Source organism: Chiloscyllium plagiosum, unplaced genomic scaffold (genome assembly GCF_037043375.1).
Source record: "Chiloscyllium plagiosum isolate Xiang-an unplaced genomic scaffold, Cpla_swu_hap1 HiC_scaffold_6, whole genome shotgun sequence".
In the NCBI taxonomy this organism is placed as follows: domain Eukaryota; kingdom Metazoa; phylum Chordata; class Chondrichthyes; order Orectolobiformes; family Hemiscylliidae; genus Chiloscyllium; species Chiloscyllium plagiosum.
This window is the reverse complement of record NW_028270144.1, coordinates 68,383,816-68,403,676: the sequence shown is the minus strand read 5'-3', so window position 1 is coordinate 68,403,676 and position 19,861 is coordinate 68,383,816. Positions and strand designations below refer to the sequence as shown.

The window sequence follows — 19,861 nt, the reverse complement described above, 5'->3', positions numbered from 1 at the left end:
TTTACTTCTCAAATCATGGAGTACATCAACTCAAGAAATGAAACATTGACATGGATAATCACACAGGTACAAACATTGGCTTCTGAATCCTTTGTAGAAGTCAGCTGACAACACAAGAGCCACTTGTACCCTATTTACTAGAGGGACTGTACCAATATAAATATCAAAAATCAGAAGTAATATACAACATGGGACTAAGCACATCAACATATTGCCCCAGTTTTTGCTATCAAAACAACAGCAAATTTAAAGTTACTTTCCATTCTCAATATGCAAATCTTTCAACATCATTTGACAAAGAAAACTTACCTCGTGACTTGTAAAATACTGCAAGCTGTTAGGCCATTTTTTTACTATTTCGCTGATTACTCTGATGAAGGTGGAAGTTCACTCTTAACCTCCCTGTATCATGGAATTGCTGCATATATCCACAGAAATCCAGATTTAACAGGATGAGCACATTTCAACAAGGTCAGAATGGGGATGTTTGCTGTTGATTGTACATTGTTCAGCACCATTTGTGACTCCTCAGATACTCCAATATTCCATTTTCACATGCAGTACAACCTGGTTTGGGCTGATACTGGTAAGTAATATTCACTAGTTGAAGAGTGTGGTGCTGGAAAAGCACAGGCAGTCAGACAGCATCTGAGGAGCAGGAGAGTTGATGTTTTGAGCATAAGCTCTTCATCAGATTATGCTTTTCCAGCACCACACTCTTTGATTCTGATCTCCAGCATCTGCAGTCCTCATCTTCTCCAAAGTAATAGTCCCAAGCCAATTCTCAATTGGTTAGAGCGAATCTAACCAATGTTACTTGACATTCCTCCACTATCAACATTCTGGGTATTGCCATTGACCAACAACAATAGGAGCAGCCATACAAACACTGTGGCTACAAGTGTCAGTCAGGGGCTAGGATGTCTGTGGTGAGTAACTCACTACCTGTCACCTCAGTGCCACTCAACTGTTCTCAAGGCATAAGTCAAGACTCTAACAACACTCAAAAAAGCTTGATACCACACAGGACAAAACAACCCGCTTGATACAAATTCCCTTCCATTACCTTCAATGTTCCCATTCTTCAACGTTGATGCACAGTGGCAACAGCATGTACCATCTACAACATGCTCTGCAACAACTCACTACCTAAAAGCCATGATCTCTAAAAGGTACAAGGACAAAGAATTCACATGGCCTGGGATTCAAATCTGCTGATGTTGGAGTATTGAATCCAGCCCATCTTCTCCATGTCCATCCTGTCAAATGTTTTCATTATCTTATGATGTAGAGTTGTTGGAATAGGGTGGACAAACATAGAATAGAGAACATAGAACATTATAACATAGTACAGGCATTTCGGCCCTTGATGTGGCGCTGATCTGTGGAACCAATCTGAAACCCATCTAACCTACACTATTCCATTCTCTTCCAAATGCCTCTCTAATGACCATTTAAATGCCCTTAAAGTTGGTGAATCTACTGCTGTTGCAGGCAGTGCATTCCACGCTCCTACTACCCTCTGAGTAAAGAAACTACCTCTGACATCTGTCCTATATCTATTACCCCTCAATTTAAAGTTACATACCCTTGTGCTAACCATCGCCGCCCAATGAAAAATGCTTTCACTGTCCAATTTATCTAACCCTCTGATTATCTTATACATCTCAATTAAGTCACCTCTCAACCTTCTTCTCTCTAATGAAAACAGTCTCAATCCCTCAGCCTTTCCTCATAAGACCTTCCCTCCATACCAGGCAATATCCTAGTATATCTCCTGTGAACCCTTTCCAAAGCTTCAAAATCCTTCCTATAATGTTGTGACCAGAACTGTATGCAATACCCCAAATTTGGCCACACCAGAGTTTTGTACAGCTGCAGCATGATCTTATGGTTTCGAAACTCAATTTCCTACCAATAAAAACTAACAACCTGTATGCCTTCTTAACAACCCTATCAACCTGCATGGCAATTTTCAAGGATCTATTTACCTGGACACCGAGATCTCTCTGCTCATTTCCACTACCAAGAATCTTACCATTAGCCCAGTACTCTGCATTCCTGTTACTCCTTCCAAAGTGAATCACCTCACACCTTTCCGCATTAAACTCCATTTGCCATCTCTCAACCTAGCTCTGCAGCTTATCTATGTCTCTCTGTAACCTACAACATCCTTAATGAACATCTGTCATCACTATCCACAACTCTACCTACCTTAGTGTCATCCACAAATTTACTAACCCATCCTTCTATGCCCTTATCCAGGTCATTTATGTAAATGACAAAAAAATAGATCCTTGCGGTATCCCACTAGATATTCATCAGGATAAATATTTCCCATCAACCACCACCCTCTGTCTTCTTTCAGCTTGCCAATTTCTGATCCAAACCGCTAAATTATCCTTAATTCCATGCCTCTTTACTTGTGCAATAGCCACCATGGGGAATTTTATCAAAGCCTTACTGAAATAAAGATACAAAGATAAACGTCACATACACCAGGTTATAGTCAAACAGCTTTATTTGAAAGTACAAGCTTTTGGACTGCTGCTCCTTCATCAGGTAGCTGACAAAGGAGCAGCACTCTGCAAGTGTGTAGTTACAAATAAACCTGTTGTACTATAACCAGGTGTTGTGCAATTTTAGCTTCATTATCTTAAACAGATCTTTTAGGTCACACTTCAATTTTTCCTATTTGAGGAGAAAAGAAGAATTCCAGCCTCTTTACTCTTTTCTGACTCTCAGTTCTGATTTCATTCTGCTACATCCATTTTCTGCCAATGCCTTTCTGTCCTTTCCCTGTTGTAATATATAGATCAGAATTGCTCACAGTACTCCACGGGGTAAAACCAATGCTCTGTACGCCTTTCACATAACAACTAGAAATTCAAACAAAAAGTTAAAGAAGAAGGGTTAATTTCCTCCTCAAATAATTTCACCCATATCTTCAGTTGTTCAGGCCATAACTATAGCAACAGTTTCGCAATTCAGCAGCTCTTGATGCCTACTACTCCTAACTTTGGAATTCAGTGGCAACTATATAGACAGGAGATTTTCTGTTTGTGGGTTATGCAATTATACTGTTGATATAACTGAGTTCAATCCTTTCAATAGTTGGAATCTTCATGGATGTCTTTCAACACCAACTGAATGTGAAGCCAGTTATGTGTCCCTGTTCTGCCGCATGTTGATCACAACACAGAATCAAATCCAAATCTCTTTCTAGCATTTTTAATCCAGAAAATGATAACAAACTTTGGTGATTTGAGCAGAAGACCTCTCGTGTCTCGACACTAGTATCACTACACTCAAATTCTTCGTCTACCCACACAAACACCTTTTTCAGTCATGACAAGGGGGCATCACCAATTTGCCTCGCATTACTTGCTGATTCCTAATCGCCCTTCAGAAGACAATGAACCGTCTTGAACTGTTGCCATCAGTGTGGTACAGGCACACCCAGAATACTGTTAGAGAGGGGATTCCAGGATTTGACTCTATATTGAAGAAAAAATGGCAGTGAAGGAAACATACTTGTGGTAGTATTCGCATGAACTCACTGCTTGCCCTTCGAGGTGGTGGAGGTTGCAAATTTGGAAGGTGCTCAAGTAGAAGTCTTACTGAGTTGCTGCAATGCATCTTGTAGGTGTTGTGCAAACCATCACTGTCTGTTATTGGCAGAGAAGGCAGGCTCAAGGAGGCTGCTTTGGCTTGGGAAATGCCTCGCTGTTTGAGTGTAGTTGGAATTGCACTGATATACTATGCTTTTCAGAGTATTTACCAGGCCAGTCAAGCTAAATCTCTAAACAAAGGTGGCACCAAGGTCTTGAAAGTAAAGGACTTACTCGAGGTAATCATGTCATTGAATGTGAAAGGAAGGTAGTCCGACTCTGCCATTCTTTACATTTAGGTAAAAACAAGGACTGCAGATGCTGGAAACCAGAGTCTAGATTAGAGTGGTGCTGGAAAAGCACCGCAAGTCAGGTAGCATCCGAGGAGCAGGAAAATTGATGCTTCGGGCAAAAGCCCTTCATCAGGATTTGTCTTGTGGAAATGTTATGTCCCACTTACCAACTCAGCCTGCCCAGGCTTTGTTGCATATAGACAGTGTGTTCTATCAGCTGAGGATTTACAAATGGAATTAAGTAATAGATCATTGATATTAGTAAATATCTAAACATCTGACCTTATGATAGATGGAAGGTCACTGAAGATGATGGTCAGGCCTAAATCAGCAATATTCTGTGGCTAAGTTAATTTGTCTCCAACAACTACAATTGTCTGCCTTTCTACTTGGTGTGACTCCAACTTGTGGAAAGCTTTCTCTCTGAATCCCATTGATTGCACTTTTACTGCAATGCCAGTATATCTCTCCTCACTGTCACCTCTGACAAATACTGCCTTAGTAGAATGAGCAGCCACTCTCATCTCAACTCATTTGTCCATGCTTGTACCAAAATTATGATGGATTCTGCAGCCAAGAGATCCTGGGGGAGGCCGAACTATGACATCTTTGATCACTCTCCCAATGAGGCAGAATAGATTGATAGAATGGTAATTGGTTGGAATTAATTGGTTCTAGTTTGTGTAACCAGGACATACAGTTGAGATGCTGTTTTATGTGCACCTTGACTTTCGAGAGAGTTTACCTCAGGAATCCATGTGCTGCATGTGTACAGAGTTACAATTGAGCCTGTCAGTCAGATTGCTTTTGGTTTTCACTCACAGGTGGCGTCAACTCCACTTTCCTGCCTTTTTCTCATAACCCTTAATTACCTAACTGTCCGGGGGAACCAGCCAATTGGATACAAAATTAGTTTGAGGGTAGAGGTCAGAGGATGGTGATAGAGGGTTGTATTTTAGACTGGAGTTCCATGAGTATTGATGTTGGTTCCACTGCTTTCATCACTTACATAGATGACTTGGATATGACTGTAGGAGATATGGTAGTAAGTTTGCAGATGACACCAAAATTGATAGTGTAGTAGAGTGAAGAAAGTTATCTCAGAGTACAACCATATCTTATTCAACTGGGCCAATGGGCTGAGGAGAGACAGATGGAGTTTAATTTAGATAATTGTGAGGTGTTGCATTTTGAAAAGGCAAACAAGGGCTGTATTTATACATTTAATGGTACGGCCGTGGGGAGTGTTGGGGGCGGAAGGAGGTGCAGGTGCATTGTTCCTTGGAAGTGGAGTCACAGATAGACAAGGTGCTGAAGAAGGTACGCTTGCTTTCATTGGTCAGTGCATTGAGTTTAGGAGTTGGGATGTCATGTCGCAGCTGTATGGGACACTTTTAGAATACTGTGTTCAGTTTTGGTCTCCCAGTTACAGGAAAGATGTTGTTCAACTTGAAAGGGTTTAGAAAACATTCACAAAGATGTTGCTGGGATTGGAGGGTTTGAGCTGTAGGGAGAGGCTGAGTAGGCTGGACCCAGACTGAGGGTGACCATATAGAGGTTTATAAGATCATGAGGGGCATAGGTAGGGTGAATAGCCAAGGTCATTTTCCTGGGGTAGGGGAGTCCAAAATCAGCAAGCATGTGTTTAAGGTGAGAGGGAAAATACTTAAAAGGGACCTGAGGGGCAACTTTTATGCAGATGTTGGTGTATATATGGAATGAATTGCCAGAGGAGGTGGTGGAGATGAATACAATATAATATCTAAAAGAGATCTGGACAAGTACATGAATAGGAAGTGTTGAGAGGTATATGGGCCAAATGCTGGCAAATGCGATTAGATCACTTTAGGATATCTGGTTGGTGCAGACACGTTGGACTGGAGGATCTGTTTCCGTGCTATATAACTCAAAGACTCTATGACTAATTAGAAATCTGTCTATCGTAGCCTTTAATATTGCGGTAAAGAAATCCATAGAATTGAGTGACTCATAAAGCTGCTGTTCAATTTGGAGGAGTACTGATGCATTAGGCCAGCAGTCAATGATAATCAACAGATATCCTTCATATGATTTTATGCAGTCTGGAGACAATGTTCACAATGCTATGGGTCACTCCATCCCATTGCACCAACATATCCAGTGAATCTATCTGGTTGAATAGAGCACACCCAAAGACGATGACAGACTAGCTTGAGTTATGAACTAAAAGAAATGATTCTCTGAGCATGACAATGTCAGGCTGCCCAAAGACTTCTTACCATAATGTAAAACCAAAAATAAAAAGGTACTCTCGCAACTTGTTCTTAGCTGTAATGAACAAGATATTCATACAGCTCAGAGAAACTAATGGCAACCGACACTGACTGCACTTAAACTAAGTGGCAGTGGAACATGACAATTCCTGCAATTATGCTGTCAACATTTGCAGAGTTATTTTCATATCAAACCACTCCTGCACTCTTTGCAAATTCCAAAGCAATATTTTAAATACCGTCCCGTTTATGTCTGCTTTGCGGAAACAGGTTATTCTGCATATGCTTAATGCTGCCAGGAATCTACATTTGTCGATCACTTGCATACTTAAATATTATATGCTACATTCTGCAATTGCAATGTTTTGAATAAATATATCAGAGAAACAACAAGAATAGAGTGTTCATACAACAGCAAAATGCTGGTATTGAGTGTATAGATATTTCTAAAGTAGAACAAATGATGCTTTCAACAACTCTGATTTTTTTTTATTTAGAAAATTCTTTCAAAGTGTTTAACATATGCATATAGGGAAGACTGAAACCATTGTCTTTAGTCTCTTCCACAAGCTCTACCTTCTTGCCATGAACTCCTGTATGCTATTTCTCAACTGTCTGAAAATGAAGGAGACTGCTTACAACCTCAGTGTTACACTTTGTCACTACATGTACTTTCAACAACTTATCAGGACGAGCGTTAGAGTCATAGAGACACAGAGACATAGAATTGTATAGCATGTAAAGACCCTTTGGTCCAACTCGTTTATACTAACGAGATATCCTAAATTAATCTAGTCCCATTTGCCAGTGTTTTGAATGGAAAAGAATATCATTCATTGTCACGTACATTCAGACATACAGGAGTGAGTAAAACGTTTTGCAATGTTGCTGGTTATGGCGTCATCTTAGGTACGAGCACCAAGGTACAATTCTTAGATACAAAAAGAGGAATAAAAAAAAGGATGTTGCATTACTGTACAGAAATATGACATAGTTCAAAGGATAGTCCTTACAGTCATATAAATAAATTACATATAAAGATTACATTGCAGTAACTAAACGCAGGGGCTTCCATACGTTGTCTGCCTGCCCACGCCAGACTCCAGATTAATAGACATCCCTTCCCCGCTTAAAGCCTCCAAACTGCTACACACCGGCTCTCAGCTGCTCCAAAATATGTTTTTTCCAGGACTTATTTCCTGTTGCCATACTCTGCCCTGCAAATCGATTTCCTTCATTACCCTCTACTCCCGGACTGCTTCCCCACACTACCCTCCACTCAGGGACTGCTTCCCCTCACTACCCTCCGCTCAGGGACTGCTTCCACACACTACCCTCCACTCAGGGACTGCTTCCCCTCACTACCCTCCGCACCGGAAATGTTTCCCCTCACTACCCTCTGCTCAGGGAGTGCTTCCCCTCACTACCCTCTGCTCCGGGACTGCTTCCCCACACTACCCTCTGCTCCGGGACTGCTTCCCCTCACTACCATCTGCTCCGGGACTGCTTCCCCTCACTACCCTCCGCACCGGGAATGTTTCCCCTCACTACCCTCTGCTCAGGGAGTGCTTCCCCACACTACCCTCTGCTCCGGGACTGCTTCCCCTCACTACCCTCTGCTCCGGGACTGCTTCCCCTCACGACCCTCCACTCCTGGGCTGCTTCCCCTCACTACCCTTTGCTCCCGGAATGCAACCCCCCACTATCCTCCGCACTGGGAATGTTTCCCCTCACTAACCTCCGCTCCAGGACTGCTTCCCCTCACTACCCTCTGCTCCGGGGCTGCTTCCCCTCACTCCCCTCCGCTACTGGAATGCTTCCCCTCACTACCCTCCGCTCCCGGAATGCTTCCCGCAATACCCTCTGCAATGGGAATGTTTACCCACACTCCCCTCCGCTCCAGGAATGCTTCCCCTCACTACCCTCCGCTCCGGGACTGTTTCCCCTCACTACTCTCCTCTCCGGGACTGCTTCCCATCACTACCCTCCGCTCCGGGAATGTTTCCCCTCACTAACCTCCGTTCCCGGACTGCTTCCCCTCACTACCCTCCGCTCCTGGAATGCTTCCCCCCACTACCCTCCGCTCCGGAACTGCTTCCCCTCAATACCCTCTGCTCCTGGAATGCTTCCCCCCACTACCCTCCGCAACGAGAATGTTTCCCCTCACTACCCTCCGCTCCAGGAATGCTTCCCCTCAATACCCTCCGCACCGGGAATGTTTCCACTCACAACCCTCCGCACCGGGAATGTATCGCCTGAATTCCCTTCGCGCCTGGCAAGCTTCTCCTCACTACCCTCTGCTCCGGGACTGCTTCCCCTCACTCCCCTCCGCTCCAGGAATGATTCCCCTCACTACCCTCCGCTCACAGAATGCTTCCCCTCACTACCCTCCATTCCGGGACAGCTTCCCCTCACTACCCTCCACTACCGGAATGCTTCCCCTCACTACCCTCCATTCCGGGACAGCTTCCCCTCACTACCCTCCGCTCACGGAATGCTTCCCCTCACTACACTCCGCTCCAGAACTGATTCCCCTCACTACCCTCTGCTCACGGAATGCTTCCCCTCACTACCCTCCGCTCCCAGAATGCTTCCTCTCACTACACTCTGCTCCGGAACTGATTCCCCTCACTACCCTCTGCTCCTGGAATGTTTTCCAGCACTACCCTCCGCTCCGGGATTACTTCCCCTCACTATCCTCCGCTCCCGGAATGCTTCCCCTCACTATACTCTGCTCCTGAATTGATTCCCCTCACTAACCTCTGCTCCCAGAATGCTTCCATTCATTACCCTCCGCTCCCGGAATGCTTCCCCTCACTATCCTCCATTCTGGGACTGCTTCCCCTCACTACCCTCCGCTCCGGGACTGCTTCCCCTCACTACCCTCCGCTCCGGGACTGCTTCCCCTCACTACCCTCCGCTCCGGGATTGCTTCCCCTCAGTACTCTAAGTTCCCGGAATGCTTCCGCTCACTACACTCTGCTCTGGGACTGCTTCCCCTCACTATCCTCCATTCCGGGACTGCTTCCCCTCACTACCCTCCGCTCCGGGACTGCTTCCCCTCACTACCCTCCGCTCCAGGACTGCTTCCCCTCACTGCCCTCCACTCCGGGATTGCATTCCCTCAGTACCCTCCCCTTCGGGTCTGCTTCCCCACACTACCCTCCACTCCCGGAATGCTTCCCTTCCCTACCCTCCGCTCCCGGAATGCTTCCCTTCCCGACCCTCCGCTCCGGGACTGCTTCCCCTCACTACCCTCCGCTCCGGGACTGCTTCCCCACACTACCTTCCACTCAGGGACTGCTTCCCCTCACTACCATCCGCTCCAGGACTGCTTCCCCTCACTACCCTCCGCACCGGGAATGTTTTCCCTCACTACCCTCTGCTCAGGGAGTGCTTCCCCTCACTACCCTCTGCTCAGGGACTGCTTCCCCACACTACCCTCTGCTCTGGGACTGCTTCCCCTCACTACCCTCTGCTCCGGGACTGCTTCCCCTCAATACCCTCCGCACCGGGAGTGTTTCCACTCACAACCCTCCACACCGGGAATGTATCACCTGAATCCCCTCCGCGACTGGCAAGCTTCCCCTCACTACCCTCTGCTCCGGGACTGCTTCCCCTCACTCCCCTCCGCTCCAGGAATGATTCCCCTCACTACCCTCCGCTCACAGAATGCTTCCCCTCACTACCCTCAGTTCCGGGACAGCTTCCCTTCACTACCCTCCACTACCGGAATGCTTCCCTCACTACCCTCCATTCCGGGGCAGCTTCCCCTCACTACCCTCCGCTCACGGAATGCTTCCCCTCACTACACTCCGCTCCGGAACTGATTCCCCTCACTACCCTCTGCTCCCGGAATACTTCCCCGCACTACCCTCCGCTCCGGGACAGCTTCCCCTCACTACCCTCCGTTCCCAGAATGCTTCCCCGCACTACCCTCCGCTCCGGGACTACTTCCCCTCACTACCCTCCGCTCCCGGACTGCTTCCCCTCACTATACTTTGCTCCCGAACTGATTCCCCTCACTAACCTCTGCTCCCAGAATGCTTCCATTCATTACCCTCTGCTCCCGGAATGCTTCCGCTCACTACCCTCTGCTTCGGGACAGCTTCCCCTCACTACCCTCCGTTCCCGGAATGCTTCCGCTCACTACACTCTGCTCTGGGACTGCTTCCCCTCACTACCCTCCACTCCGGGACTGCTTCCCCTCACTACTCTCCGCTCCGGGACTGCTTCCCCTCACTGCCCTCCGCTCCGGGACTGCTTCCCCTCACTATCCTCACTATCCTCCGCTCCGGGACTGCTTCCCCTCACTACCCTCCACTCCGGGACTGCTTCCCCTCACTGCCCTCCACTCCGGGAATGCATTCCATCACTACCCTCCCCTTCGGGTCTGCTTCCCCACACTACCCTCCGCTCCCGGAATGCTTCCTTTCCCTACCCTCCGTTCACAGAATGCTTCCCTCCCCGACCCTCCGCTCCGGGACTGCATCCCCTCAGTAGCCTCTGCTCCGGGACTGTTTTTCTGTGCCAGCCTCCACTTCGGCATTCATCTCCAGGGGTCACCAGCTCCTCCATTCCCCTTTGGATATATCAGACGCCTTTTCAAGGTTAAAAATCACACAACACCAGGTTATAGTCCAACAGATTTAATTGGAAGCACACTAGCTTTCGGAGCGACGCTCCTTCATCAGGTGATAGTGGAGGGCTCGATCGTAACACAGAATTTATAGCAAAAATTTGCAGTGTGATGTAACTGAAATTATACATTGAAAAATTGATTGTCTGTTAAGCCTTTTATCTGTTAGAATACCCTGATAGTTTCACTTCTTTCATGTGTAAATCACAAAACCCTTTTTTAAAAATTTTGCTGTAAATTCTGTGTTACGATCGAGCCCTCCACAATCACCTGATGAAGGAGCATCGCACCGAAAGCTAGTGTGCTTCCAATTAAACCTGTTGGTCTATAACCTGGTATTGTGTGATTTTTAACTTTGTACACCCCAGTCCAACACCGGCACCTCCAAATCTTTTCAAGGTTGTAAATGTACCAGCCTCCACCACATCCTCTGGCAGCTTGTTCCATATATACACCACTCTCTGCATGAAAGAGTTGTCCTCAGGTCCATTTTAAATCTTTTGCCTCTCACTCTAAACTCTGCCTTCTAGTTTTGGACTTCCCTACCCTGGGAAAAAGACCTTGGCTATTCACCCTATCCATGACCCTCATGATTTTATTAACCTCTATAAAGTCACACCTCAACCTCCAGGGAAAATAACCACAGCCTATTTAGCCTCTTCCTAAAGCACAAACCCTCCAACCCCAACAACATTATTGTAATCTTTTCTGAACCCTTTCAAGTTGAACAACATCTTTCCTATAGCAAGGCGACCAGAAATGAATGCAGTATTCCAAATGTTGCCTAACCAATGTCAACATGACAAACCCAACTCCTTTACTCAATGCACTCATCAATAACGGCTAGTGTACCAAACACCTTCCTCACTATCCTGTCTACCTATGACTCCATCTTCAAGGAACTATGAACCTGCACCTCAAGGTCTTTTTGTTTGGCAACACTCCCCAGGGTTTTATAATTAAGTGTATAAGTCTTGCCCTGGTTTGTCTTACCAAAATGCAACATCTCACATGTATGTAGATTAAACTCCACTTGCCACCCCTCAGCCCAGTTGTACAAGGTCCCAGTGTACTCTGATATAAACTTCACTGTCCACTACACTACTAACTTTGTTGTCATCTGCAAAAATGTACTAAACATTTCTCTGATAATCACATCCAAATAATTTATATAAATGACAAAAAGTGGTGGATCCAGTACTGATCCTTGGGGCATATTGCTGGTCACAGGCCTCCAGTCTAAAAAACAATCCTCTCCCGCCACCCTCTTCTGCCATTTACCTTCAAGTCAATTTATAATTCAATTGGCAATCTCACCATGGATTCCACATGATCTAACCATGCTAATCAGTCTATAATACGGAACCTTGCTGAACGCTTTCCTAAAATCCATTTTAACCATGTCCACTGCTTAGCCTTCATCAAGCTTCTTTGTCACTCCTTCAAAAAAACTCAATCATGTTAGCGAGACAAATTCCTATAATTTATGTTCCTAATGCCACATCCGTAATACTGCCTGACTCCATAGCTGTCTCAACTGTACTGCTGCTGAATGCATCATCCATCCTTTGTTACCTTCAAACTTGAACATACTAATACTCTCCTGGCTCATCTCCCATATTCTCCCTTATGTAAACGAGGTCATCCAGAATTTTGCATATCTTGTCCTAACCCAAAACAAATCTGGGTCACCTATCACCTCTGTGATGGCACCCAGCATCATCACCTCCATTTTAAAATTTTCCTCTTTATTTTCAGGTCCCTCTGTGGTCTTGGCCCTGAGGTCTTTGTAACTTCCTACAGCTGAACAACTTCCTAAAATATTTGGCTTTTCAGCTTACCATTTTAATCATTCTTCCAATCGTGGACATGCCTCTAGCTTTGGAAGCTCTAATCTACAGAATTCTTTTACTAAACCTCTCCACTTCTATACATCACTTTGCTGTTTTAAGATATTCCTTAAGACTACAATCTTGGCTCAAGCTATTGGTCATCTGCCATAATATTGCTTGTCTGAAGGAGCAGCGCTCTGAAAACTTATACTTCCAAATAAACCTGTTGGACTATAACCTGTCTTGTGATTTTTAACTTTGTCCACTCCAGTCCAACACTGACATCTCCACAACATTGAATGAAAAAAAGAATTCTAATTGAAAACCTTGGAGGACTGTGAGGCAATGCAGATCAGTTCAGAATTGTTAAACATGAGCAAACCCTTCTGTGCCACATGACATTGATGATGGCTGCTCAGCCACTAGAATATTGAAATAGTTGCAGCTGGAGATGACAACAGCTAGGGTGAGATTTCAAAAGCCGTTTCCCTAAGAAAGGGGTAGAAGTCGATGAATTATGTTTGCATGTAAGTGAAAACTTTGCTCTGAATGAAGTAAGATAACAAAATTGTGAACAGCCTGAAACAACAACTTTCCTGACATCATCCCTCAAAATTTTCAAAACAAAGAAAAGGCTAATTTAATATTTGCATTATCCATTTGTCATAAAGGCTTAAGCAAGTAATTCAATTGGTAGTTTACAAAGCTAAAAATGTTGTAGAGCGAATTCTACTAGCTTACTAAAATCCTGAATTAGTATTTTAATATTCTAACAGGAGCAAAATATTGTCACAGGAATGCCATGAGAAATGTGTTTTTTAACAAAATTATTAACTCAATGTGTATATTTTGGCTGTTCCAAAAGGAAAAAAAAACCCTAAAAGCAGACCGTTTTATAGTGGTCATTGAAGTGTTGTGTGTAATAAACAGCCTAGCAAGCCATTCAGTTCAAGAACAATCAAGATAGGCAACATGTCAATGATGTCCACATCCCCTGAAGGAACAAGATAAAAGAGCATTTGAAATGTGAACAAAAAAAACTTTTATTTAGTGGTTAAGAAATGCATATCATGTACCACATTGCTATTATTTGCACTCCTCTAGCATATAACTTTAAAATCTTGCTTAAAACAGAGTAACATAAACTCCAATACAACAAAGTGCCTGCAATATCTGCTTCATCCAAGAGTTGGTTACAATTACCATGGACAGAATTATTTCCTCACAGCCATGAACCCTTAATTTATGAACCCGAAAGACAAGACAAAAACAAGACTAACTATCTCTACAAAAATAACTTGCATTCATATTGCGCATTGGATCTTTACTTCTTGACTAAGACCTGCAAATTATCCTGCTCATTCTTCTTTGCAGACTTTAGAACTGCAATAATGTTATTTTTCAGGAAGGGCAATCCAAGTTGAAGTGATATTTCAACTTTGACCTCATCTTTGATCCGTACAATGCCACTGCTATTTGATCAGTCTTGAAATCAAGTGCCCTGCAGAACTTGTCCAATGCCTCATTTATGTTATTAATAACTACTCACCACTGACCAGATCCTTCTGTATATAATTAATCATCACCTTAACCCTTTTTTCCCTTTCTATTTGCGAACTGTCTATTTGCAAACATAGTTCACTTTTTACCAAAGCTTCTTGTTGGTAGCAAATTTAAATGGCAGTCCAATCATTCTCTCTAGGAAAAGGCAATTTAAAGAATTCGAATAACATTAATAAAATCTATAAAACTTGAATTATTATAAAATTCAAACAATCAAAAGGATACTTGCTCATCACATTTCCCTAGATAGCAATATGAAGAGTACTTACACCAGTGGTACTGCAACGTTTCAAGAATCTTCTGTCGGGTAATTAAAGAGGGACCATAAATGCTGGCCTTGCCAGTGAATGAGCTGAAAATGTGTTGCTGGAAAAGCGCAGCAGGTCAGGCAGCATCCAAGGAACAGGAGAATCGACGTTTCGGGCATAAGCCCTTCTTCAGGAAGAAGGGCTTCCTGAAGAAGGGCTTATGCCCGAAACATTGATTCTCCTGTTCCTTGGATGCTGCCTGACCTGCTGCGCTTTTCCAGCAACACATTTTCAGCTCTGATCTCCAGCATCTGCAGTCCTCACTTTCTCCTTGCCAGTGAATGCCCATTTCAATGATCAAATTTAACAAAACACACCAAATTATCATTGAGCAAATAAATTTTGGATCATGACCTTCCAGGCCCGAGATTCTTTGGCAATGTGCTAACTTCAATTGTAGGAATTTAATTAAAAACATTTGCTGGGTGGATAGAACGTACATTGTGCATTCTCTGTTTATTTGTTCAACATCTTGACCAGCCCAACTGGTAGAACATAATGGAATTGCTAACACTGATCTGAAAAGGTGGAGGAAGTTTTTCAGATATTCATTTCTAACAAACTAAATGAAGCAGGAGGGTTTTGCTTGGCTCTGCAAAAAAAAAGTCTTCCCAGGACTGACTGGTAGACTTGTTCAACACTGTTCCAGGCCAAACTTAATAAAGTCCTGATGTTTGTTCTGGGTCAGGCGAACAGAGACTGGACATTTCCGAGCTACGTAATACTGACAAGGAAGAAAACAGGCTCAAAGGATCACACATGGTTTTGTGGTGGCAACATTCCCTCGAAGTCATACTGGGTAACCCCAGAATGTGAACAGGGACTGCCTGCTATGAACTGGGTGCAAGACTTGTCATTATTCAGTGGTATTATGTAAAGGATTCAGAATGAAAGTAATAACACCCAAAGTAGTCCTCATCCTTCATACTCTGCCCTCTGACACACAGTCCCATGCCCAATACATGCTAATTTCCCACCATGGCTTTCCATCCTCATGACAATCAGTGCTCTGCTACTTACCTTGCTTAACATCCACTCCAGGCAATGCCCCTGTACTCAACTCCTATAACCCCTAAGACACCCCATGCCAAGCTACATCCCTGTACACACTTCCTGGCACCTAGAGCCCCTTGCAAACCTTTGTGTCAACTCTTTCTAATCCAGGCCCCACATCCACCATCCTTTGCCTTTGTACGTATCATGTCTTCTCACCTGGATTAGAAGATGTTAAGGCCCATGCACAGAGGACAAAAATAAAGTTCTGTTCAATAATTTAAGTGTATCACAGGCTTTGCGAAACTGAGGCTAATATTGCTTATTCATGAAACATGTTCACGTAAATTCCTTTACCTCAATAAAAGCTTACAGAAATAAGAATTTCTTTCAGGTGTAACAAGGATTGGAACTTGAAGTCCATTTCAAAGAGTACAGAATTTTAAAAAGTTGTTCATGGCATGTGCTTGTCATTGGCAAGGACAGCATTTATTGCCCATTCCAAATTACTCAGAGGGCAGTGAAGAGTCCACTATATTGCTATGGGTCTGGAGGAGAAAGTGAGGACTGCAGATGCTGGAGATCAGAGCTGAAAATGTGTTGCTGGAAAAGCGCAGCAGGTCAGGCAGCATCCAGGGAACAGGAGAATCGACGTTTCGAGCATAAGCCCTTCTTCAGGAATGGGTCTGGAGTCACATGTAGACTGGACCAAGTAAGGATGCAAGTTTCCTTCTCCAAAGGACATTATTGATGTTTTTTTTCTGACAATTAATAATGGTTTCATGGTCATCATTACATTCTTTATTCCGGATTTTTATTAATTTCAAATTTCGATCCCAGGTCACTCATTACATTACTTGGGGCTCTGGATTAATAGTCGAGAGTGTGGTGCTGGAAAACCACAGCAGGCCAAGCAGCATCTGAGGAGCAGGAGAATCGATGCTTCAGACGTGCAGTCTTCACATTCTCCTCTCTGGATTAATAGTCTAAAAATAATGCCATTAGGCTTTCCCATATATTTGCACATACCAATCCAAATGTGAAATAGAAGGCACCCCACTGAGATAGTGAATTCTTGAAAAATAAGTCATGCTGCACGAATCCAGTGATAGAAATTCTCAGGGTAACTTAGACAGAAATGAAAATAAATAGAAAGTAATTCGTTTTGTGAAATCTCCAGACTTTTGTTCAAAGACAAAAAGGCCTTACACTAGTCTTGTCACATCCCCTTCACACTTTGACAGTTTATTGTTTCAAATTAGAGTCATGTCATATTCAAAGCATTTACTCTATCTCTCTCCAAAGATACTGCAAGACCTGTTGAGTGTGACAGCACTTTCTGATTTTATTTCAGACATCCAGCATCTACAATACTTGACTTTTATATAATAGCTTTTACAGCTCGTTGTCAGCTTCACAGTTCCAATGAGTTGACTTTTTAATGCACAAATGCATGATGGGTTTTAACAATCTCACAAGATACTTGGCCTGCCACAAAGGGGCACCTTACCTTTACCCAAAGGGTGTCTTACCTCCAGCAAAGTGCAGTTTCCCTTCACCAAAGGTGTCCCAGTACCAGATCCAATGTGATAGCTTACCTTACCTCTGAAGGGCTATTCAAGAGAATGTATTATTGACAGACCCATGCTGACCAGTCCCACTTTGCCAGGCCCATTTACACATTACCAAGATGCTAACATCCAAATTGTCTGGAATCAGCTGATTTTTTTAAATGACCAATTACCTCTGTGAACCTCAGCCCACTCCCAATTCCATCTTGCTGAAAACAGGAACTCCTATGATTAGGAGTGGGACTTAAGATTTCCAGATTCAATCATCATTTATGCCATGAGAATTCAGGCTCGAACAAGTCAAATGCATCACCAGTTTGCCCATCACCAGGATAACGCAAATTAAATCTCAGGCCGAGTTTACTCAGGCCACAGGCTGCCATCTTCCAAAATAGTACAAGATATTTGCAGCAGAGAAACAAACTGTTTTGCTGAACAGTAAAGGGACAAACTGCCCCCTTCTCAGACTTTAAGAAATACTGGTCTATTCCATTTAATGATGCTTGACATGGTAACAGTACCACAGGAAGTTAAGAAAGAAATTTAAAATAGGTGAGTGACAGGCAGGTACTGGAAGGCGAAAACAATAACACATAAGCTTAGGCACAAAGGGAAATATATACAAGGAGAGAAAGAAAAACATACTGAATTCTTGACAGAAGTAGCAAATTAATCTTGAGAAGTGGTCAGATAATTTCTGTTTTGGAGAAAAAGAGTATTGACCTCTTAGAGGTTCTACGTAAGCTGAATAAAAATGTTCAAAGCCTGAAAAGCTGTGAGAATAGTTTGGAGATGCTGATTAGCCAGTGTTTTCCCTCAAGTGGTCAAACTACGATCCCAGGTGTTATTGGTTGGTCAGTTGAAGAGGAAGTCTGGAAAGCCACATTAAGGACTGTTATAACCTGAGATAGAGAGGGTTCATTGACACTTTCTTTGCTGAAGATAATTGGCCATGTGAAGCTCAAATGTGAAAGCAGTTGCCAAACAGATTTCCTGATCCATTTAACATGAATAAAGATCAGTCTACTGTGAAACTGTGTCGCTGTATAAAGCCACATTTGTGCCTGCAGTAATGTGAGCACACGTAGTCAATTAACATATACTTTTATTGCATCCTTTATTTTAGTGATGTTTACCATTTATTTGAACCATTATTGGCCTGTAAATTCATTTTTAATTTATACTGGTTCTGACTTCTTAAAGCAACAGCAACAAAAAGTGGAATCTTGGCAAATTTATTTCAGGACAGGTATGGCATTCAATAATTCTGCTTACTTTGGTTTGTTTTTCTCCATAAGTAGCATAAACTGGAGGCAACAATTATTCACAAATATCCAAGTGCCTCACTGAGATTCTGTACAAGATTGGCACAAGCTCTTAGCTTTTCAATTCTGTCTTTCTAGAAATGAATCTCACTGCTGTATTTGCTTTGTATTTCCTTGTTACTCTGTGGGACTACTTTCTAGTATCTGGATATCTGCATGTCAAGGCCCCTCTGGTCTTCTCTTCCAATTATCTTTTTAATTTTCATGGGTATGAGGCTTTTTTTTCTACCTCAGGCCTATTTATATCGAAATCCATTCAGTAAGGAGTTGATACTGTACAAGTCACGGTGTCAGAGAAAGAAACATAGTCACGAGAAGGATTTTTATCAAAGACACCAAAACCAAATGAGATGCATCCAAGGATATTGAGTAAAAAGACAGTCAAAAATGAAAACTCTGAAAAGAACCCTTCCATTTTTCTTTGACTTGGGTGGTGCCAAAGGACTGGAAAACCTAAGTAAAATATTCTTGTTCAAAACAGTTGTAAGGATATCCTCAGCAGTCCCAGTTTAGAAAACTTAACTTTAGTAGTTGGGAAACCTAAAACAATTATTCAGAATAGAATTTATAGTTCAATAGAAAATGTGGGTTCATTTGAAGAGCCTGCATGAAATAAGGGAAAATCGTATTTTTAAAAAAAGCCTCCAAATTCATTGAGAGGGTAACAGAGAGAGTTGGTGCAGACAGTGCTGTTGAAGTGATGTAAATTGACTTCCAAAAGATATTACAATGGCACACAACAGATTTCTGAGAAAACATTTAACTCAGGGAATAAATGGAACAATGACAACATTGATACAAACATGGCTAAGGAATGGGAAGCAAAGAGTAATGATTAAAGCATTTTTTTGAGGATTGAAGGAAAGTTTGTTCTGTAGTTCCCTTGGGGTTGGATTTGAGAGCCTTGTTTTTCCTGATATATTTTAATGGTCTTGGTGTGCAAGAGAACATTTCCCAGTTTGTGACTGATGTGAAATTTTGAACTGTAACCTGTAAGGAGAGTAGTGTAGAACTTTAAAAGAATGATGGAGTGGGATGGCGGATGAAGTTTAATACAGAAATGTGTGAAGTGATTCATTTTGGTGTAAAGAACATGGAGATAGAAAATAAAATGACACAATCCAAAAGTGTGCAGGAGCAGGGAGAATTGATATATGCATAAATCAGTCATGTTGACAGGACAGATAGAGAAAGCAATTAAGAAAGTAGAGAATATCCTAAACTGTGATAATTAGGGAATACAGTATTGGATCAAAGAGATTATGCTGAACTTGTCTAAGCCATCAGGTAAACTTTAGCTGGAGTATTATGGACAGTTCAGAGTACTGTCATTTTGGAAAGATGTCAAAGCACTGACGAGTGCAGAAGACATTTGCAAGCATTGTTCTAGTATTAGAAATTTCTGTTTTGAAGATTTCGGGAAGTTATAACCATTTTCTTTGGAGTTGAGAGGTACAAGGCAAGATTTGATAGA

At 43.1% G+C, this 19,861-nt stretch overlaps 1 protein-coding gene across 11 annotated transcripts in view; it reads right to left on the bottom strand.

Moving 5' to 3' along the window:
- tenm4 (teneurin transmembrane protein 4) overlaps positions 1 to 19,861 on the bottom strand; it is a 2,250,110-nt gene that overhangs the window by 1,028,612 nt on the left and 1,201,637 nt on the right. The window lies entirely within an intron of this gene.